This window comes from Sus scrofa, chromosome 2, assembly GCF_000003025.6.
Source record: "Sus scrofa isolate TJ Tabasco breed Duroc chromosome 2, Sscrofa11.1, whole genome shotgun sequence".
In the NCBI taxonomy this organism is placed as follows: Eukaryota; Metazoa; Chordata; class Mammalia; order Artiodactyla; family Suidae; genus Sus; species Sus scrofa.
Genome location: NC_010444.4, coordinates 75,767,732 through 75,773,920, shown reverse-complemented (window position 1 = coordinate 75,773,920; position 6,189 = coordinate 75,767,732).

Here is a 6,189-nt window from a genome sequence, read left to right as displayed (position 1 = left end):
TTTTTTTTAGTGTACTTAAAACAGATCTGATTCTGGTTAGCTTCTTTAAGATTTCATTTCTAGGAATTCCCGTCTTGGCTCAGTGGTTAATGAATCAGACTAGGAACCATGAGGTTGTGGGTTCGATCCCTGGCCTTGCTCAGTGGGTTAAGGATCCAGCGTTGCCCTGAGCTGTTGTGTAGGTTGCACACGTGGCTCGGATCCCGCGTTGCTGTGGCTCTGGCGTAGGCCGGCGGCTACAGCTCGGATTAGACCTCTAGCCTCGGAACCTTCATATGCCACAGGAGCAGCCCTAGAAAAGGCAAAAAGACAGACCAAAAAAACAAAACAAAAAAAAAAAAAAAGATTCATTTCTAGAGAGCTCCAGTTGTGCCTTAGTGGGTTAAGGACCGGATGTTGTCTCTGTGAGGATGGTGTTCCATTCTTGGTCTTGCTCAGTGGGTCAAGAATCCATCTGATGCTGCAGGTTGCAGATGTGGCTGGAATCTGGCGTGCCTATGGCTGTGGTGTAGACTACAGCTGCAGCTCCAAATAGACACCTCGTCTGGGAACTTCCATATGCCAGGGGTGTGGCCCTAAAAAGAAAAAAAAAAAAGATTTAATTTCTATCATTTTAACTTACCATCAGGATTTTTTTTTTTTTTTTTGGTCTTTTTTGCTATTTTCTTGGGCCACTCCCACGGCATATGGAGGTTCCCAGGCTAGGGGTCGAATTGGAGCTGTAGCTGCCAGCCTACGCCAGAGGCACAACCAATGCAGGATCTGAGCTGCGTCTACAACCCACAGCTCTCTGCAACGCCGGATCCTTAACCCACTGAGCAAGGCCAGGGATCGAACCAGCAACCTCATGGTTCCTAGTCGGATTCGTTAACCACTGAGCCATGATGGGAACTCCAAGGATTTTTCTTATTAATATTTCTATTTATATTGTTTTCTTTCCCAGGGTTATTTTGCTTAAAATCTCTACAGCAGGGAGTTCCCGTCGTGGCGCAGTGGTTAACGAATCCGACTAGGAACCATGAATTTGCGGGTTCGGTCCCTGCCCTTGCTCAGTGGGTTAACGATCCAGCGTTGCCGTGAGCTGTGGTGTAGGTTGCAGACGCGGCTCGGATCCCGCGTTGCTGTGGCTCTGGCGTAGGCCGGTGGCTACAGCTCCGATTCAACCCCTAGCCTGGGAACCTCCATATGCCGTGGGAGCGGCCCAAAGAAATAGCAAAAAGACAAAAAAAAAAAAAAAAAAAATCTCTACAGCAGGAGTTCCCACCATGGCAAAGTGGGTTAAGAACATGACTCCTTAGGTCATTGCAGAGGCACAGGTTGGATCCTTGGCCTGGTACAATGGGTTAAAGGATCCAGCACTGCCAAAACTGTGATGTAGATCACAGCTGTGGCTCAGATTCAGTCCCTGGCCCAGGAACTTGCATATGCCACTGGTGTGTTCATAAAAAATAAAAAAAAATCTGTATGCCTCACTCCCACTTCCCCAGTTTGTTGTTTGTTTGTTTTTTTTCCTTTTCAGGGCCGCACCTGCAGCATATGGAAGCTCTCAGGCTAGGGGTGGAATCAGAGCCACAGCAACACAGGATCTGAGCCACATCTGCAACCTATACCACAGCTCATGGCAATTCCGGATCCTTAGCCCACTGAGCAAGGCTGGAGATCGAACCTTAAACCTCATGGTTCCTAGTCAGATTTGTTTCTGCTGTACCACGACGGGAACCCCCTCACATCCCCAGCTTCTGCAGGGTTCAGCACCACCCTTTCTCTGGTCCTCAGATCCAGTCAGTCAGTTAGAAAATCAGTGAGACTCTCCCCACAGTCCGGTGGCATTGATCTCAATGTAAAGGTCTCTCTCCCTCACAGTGCCTTCCAAGGAGCTCCTTGGAAGCATTATCTTTCCTTTTGTTAATCAGTCTAATAGGAGTTTCTCTTTTGCATTTATACTCATTTTCTATTAGCTCATTTAGGTGCTTGTTGTCTGTCTCCCTGACACAATTGCACTATTGGAAGGAAGTCTGTGGCATTACTTCACAATCTTAGCCTCTGGGCACACTGCCATTACTATTATTACTAAATTTTCTCTGATATATTTCAGACAATGACTGCCAGGTTGGGGTCTTACTCATAGGAGGTATTTGAGAGCAGTAAGTGAAGAGGAACTGAGGTCAGTAGGCCTTCCCACTGATGTGGGATCTCAGTTCTCAGACCTGTGGTGAAAGCATGGAGTCCTAACTCCTAGGCAACCAGGGAACTCCCTGGAATCTATTTTTTCTGAGGCACCATGGGACTAATGCATAGGCTCCTTTGTTATTATGGTCAGTGCCTTTGGTCTTGACGTCTACTTTTTCTCCTTTTGACTTAATTTCCTGCTGCCCTTTTGTCCCTCTCTTTTTGCCTTTCTGATTCACTTCATTTCACATGTGTCTTCTGCATGCAGTTTCTATCTACATCTTGTTTGGTGAGCCAAATTGAGACTCCTTTTTTATTTAATGGTGAGTTGAGCCAGTTCACATTTGTTGATATCCATAATATGTTTGGTTTCACTTTGTTGTAACTTTTTTGTGGTAAAATACATATAACATAAAATGTACCATCTTAATCATTTTTAAGCACACAGCTCAGTGGAATCAACTCTGTTCACAGTGTTGTGCAACCATCCCCACCATCCCTCTCCAGAACTTTCTCACCTTCCCAAACTGAAACTCTGTCCCCATGAAACACTCTCTATCCCCTCTCCCCTCCGCTGGCCCCATCATCTACTTTCTGTCTCTTTAGGATTTGACTTCTCTGGGGACCTCAACAGGAGTGTCATCATCCAGTATTTGTCCTTCTGCGTCTGGATTATTTCATTTAGCATAGTGTCTTCCTGGCTCATCCATGTTATATAGCATCAGAATGTCATATTTTTTTAAAATACACACTTTATTTTTAGAATGATTTCAGAGGAGTTCCTGTTGTGACTCAGTGGTAATGAACCTGACTAGCATCCACGAGAACACAGGTTAGATCCTTGGCCTTGCTCAGTGGATTGGGGATCCAGGGTTGCCTTGAGTTGTAGTGCTGCCATGAACTGTAGCACTGCCATAACCTGTAGGGTAGGTCGTAGGTGCAGCTCAAATCCCAACTTGCTGTGGTTGTGGCATAAGTTGGCAGCTGCAGTTCCAATTTAGCCCCTAGCCTGGGAGCTTCTATATGCCACAGGTGGGGCCCTGAAGAGAATGATTTTAGATAAGCAAAGGAAAAAAAGTAAAGCTAGTACAAAGACTTCCCTGTATCCCATATCCAGTTTACCCTATGATTAATATCTTTTATTAGTCTGGTACATTTGTTACAAATAATGAACCAATACTGATATATTATTTTTTGGTTTTTTTTTTTTTTTTTTTTTTTTGTCTTTTTGCTATTTCTTGGGCTGCTCCTGCGGCATATGGAGGTTCCCAGGCTAGGGGTTGAATCGGAGCTGTAGCCACCGGCCTACGCCAGGGCCACAGCAACGCGGGATCCGAGCCTCGTCTGCAACCTACACCACAGCTCACGGCAACGCTGGATCGTTAACCCACTGAGCAAGGGCAGGGACCAAACCCGCAACCTCATGGTTCCTAGTCAGATTCGTTAACCACTGCACCACGACGGGAATTCCTATTTTTTGAATAAAAGTCCTTATAGGCCAGTGCTGGAGCTCCAACCTCAACAACATGTATTTTAGTGGGCAAACAACCTGACACCCTATGAACTACATACACCAAAATCATGCCATAGTATCTAAAATCTATTTGCAATAGAGCCACCTCATCACCCTCTAGGAGACATCTTGGACTGTTGGGAGCTTTTAGATTCACCCACCCTCAACTGGGGCTTTAATTATACCAGCTGGATTCAATGACAGCAATTTCATGGAGGCTGCCATCACTTTTGTTGGCTGTGAACCTTGATTTGAAAGGTTTTTTGGTTTGTTTTTTTTTTTTTTTTTTTTTTTCTTTTTGCCAAATCTTCGGCCGCTCCCGCGCCATATGGAGGTTCCCAGGCTAGGGGTCTAATGGGAGCTGTAGCTGCCAGCCTACGCCAGAGCCACAGCAATGTGGGATCCGAGCCGCGTCTGCAACCTACACCACAGCTCACGGCAACGCCGGATCCTTAACCCACTGAGCAAGGCCAGGGATGGAACCCACAACCTCATGGTTCCTAGTCGGATTCGTTAACCACTGCTCCATGATGGGAACTCCTGAAAGGTATTTTAAAGTCAAGCTTCCAGGCCCACATTTACCTTAAAATTCTGTAAGTGGCTCAGCCTCATTGTTATACCAGAGAGCCACAAAACTCACTGCACCTCAACCCAAGTGGATATTCTCAGGTGGAAACAAAAATGAAGGCCTAAAAAAGAATAAGTTCACGTGACTCATTGACCCACCCTGACCCAGACCTGCAGTCTCCACCTTATTGGACCTCCACAGGCAAAACAACCAAGCCCACCAAATGGTTGACCTCCCAAGGACAAAGACAGCCTCAAGGAGAAAGTTAAATTTTGATACCATGATCTCAACCACTATCCTGGACCCATAGAACTCAGCACATGACCCCCTGCCTATAAAACCTGATTCTCTGCTAACAGCAGGAGGCTCTGAGCTCCTCTTGCTCAATGCTCTTGGCCACTCTGCTGGTCAATCAATCTTGCTTCAGATCTCACTGGTCCGGTCAACTGTCTTTCTTTCCCCGGCAATCTAACAGCCACTTGGAAAGAATATCCCAGTCCCAGGTAACATGGCCCCAGCACCAAGTCCTTAGGAAGCTGCAGGATTCATCTTTTTAAATGTCTAAAATAATAATAATAATAATAAATATTAAAAAAAGGAGTTCCCGTTCGTGGCGCAGTGGTTAACGAATCCGACTAGGAACCATGAGGTTGTGGGTTCGATCCCTGCCCTTGCTCAGTGGGTTAAGGATCCGGTGTTGCCGTGAGCTGTGGTGTAGGTCGCAGACATGGCTCGGATCCCGCATTACTGTGGCTCTGGCGTAGGCTGGCGTCAACAGCTCTGATTAGACCCCTAGCCTGGGAACCTCCATATGCTGCGGGAGCGGCCCAACAAATGGCAAAAGACAAATAATAATAATAATAATAATAATTTTAAAAAGTATGTCTAGACTTAGATAAAGAGACTAAGCACAAAGACTGCTGAAGTACGGCCAAGGCTTGGATTTCAGAGATGTACCAGGGTCTCCAACCCCACAGAAAAGGGCTTTTCTCTTCTGTGTGAGGAGGGTGAGCAGGAGGGAAGTTGGGCGAGTGAGGGCAGTGTATTGACTGTGGGACCAGTGTGCCTGGACAGGACAGGGCCCCTTGGTGGCCCATTCTCTGGAGAAGCTGACCAAGGACTTTTTCTGAATCTCGGTGTTGCTCAGGCATGGTGATGCGCACCCTGCTGATGCGGCGTAAGAAATGGACTCCTAGAACTTGGTCGAGACCAGAAGTGCAGGCTGAACAGGAGTGCCGAACCTCCCAGTGTCAAAAGTCACACGTCAAACCCTTTCAAGCTGATGTGTCTCTGCTCTTAAAGCGCAGAAACCCACGGTGACCTTACTCCCGGGCCGACCGCCGACCCCGGATGTCCCCAGGCTCTCCTGTCCCATCTTGTCCTGTTCCGACTCAGGATAAGGGGATGCTCCGTGGGGACATTGAGTTAGTACTTCCCAGTCTAGGAGGAAGATAAGGAGGGGCGGCCGAGCTGCGGGCGAACGCTAGTTCCGCCAGCCCGGGAACAAGTTTTCTCCGAGCTCCGAGCTCATGTCCGGGACGGACAGGTCTGGGTCCTGAGGAGGAGACCCGGCAAGGAAGGGCTGAAGCCAAGAACCCGCATTTCCGCCCCGCAAGGCGTTTGACCAATATCCCCGCAAGTCACTGAGACCCGGAGGGGCTATAATACCTTTCCAGTCAAAGAAGTCGGCGAGCGCGGCGGGGAGAACTAACAAATGCTGGGGAGGGGCCCGGGAACTGCCCAATCAAGGGACGGGAATAAGGGGGCGGGGGCTGTCCGAACAACTCCCCTATCAGGGTCTGGGAACTTGCCCGAGCTCTATCCATTCATAGGCCTCAATAAGGTGAGTGCCTGGAATACAGTCCAATCAGACTGAAGGGACCTTGAGAACCATCCAATCAAGGGGTTCGGGGGGCAGAATCGGAGCTGTTTAATAAAG